Source organism: Solanum dulcamara, chromosome 5 (genome assembly GCF_947179165.1).
Source record: "Solanum dulcamara chromosome 5, daSolDulc1.2, whole genome shotgun sequence".
NCBI lineage: Eukaryota > Viridiplantae > Streptophyta > Magnoliopsida > Solanales > Solanaceae > Solanum > Solanum dulcamara.
In genome coordinates this window covers 18547106-18547718 of record NC_077241.1, presented here as the reverse complement: position 1 = coordinate 18547718, position 613 = coordinate 18547106, and the positions used below count along the sequence as shown (strand labels likewise).

At 42.6% G+C, this 613-nt stretch overlaps 1 pseudogene; it reads left to right on the top strand.

Moving 5' to 3' along the window:
- LOC129890932 (5S ribosomal RNA) lies at window positions 1-120 on the top strand (annotated as a pseudogene).
- Window positions 121-613: the final 493 nt, after the last annotated feature.

Genomic DNA, 613 nt, shown 5'->3' with positions numbered 1-613 from the left:
TCGCGCGATCACACCAGCACTAACGCATTAAGTTCCATCAGAATTTTGAAGTTAAGTGTGCTGGGGCGAGAGTAATATTGGGATGGGTGACCTCCATGGGAAGTCTTTGTGTTGCGTTTCATTGTAACCTTTTCCACGAGTTGTGGGCACTCAACTTAGCCCAAGATTTACCTCAGCGTTGTCTCGCGAGTCTTTATATTTTTCCTTGTCCCTTCCTCTGTTATCTTACAACCAGTATCGGTGTAGACCTTTAGTTCCGCTATCCTCTATTCACTTTGTGTTCTCCCCATTTTCTACTACAGGAGGCTTTCTATTCCAACATCATATGAGACTAACTCTACGACCATCGTTTTGGCTTTTGGTCTAGCATGCTTTCATTATCCTTCGTAATGTCTCTTAAGTTGGTTGATATCCTTTCATAGTTACACTCTTCTGTTTTTATACGCAACTGCCTTCTAGTGTTATGTTGTTCAGGGTCTCGTCACAAACTTCTTAACGCTGCCTCATGTAGCATTCTGGCTTCTATCCAATTATTGGCAGCTTCCGGACCTTTCTAACTTGGTTCGGCCGGATATCTTATTGAAGTTTAGATGTCCCTCTCAAATATATTCCC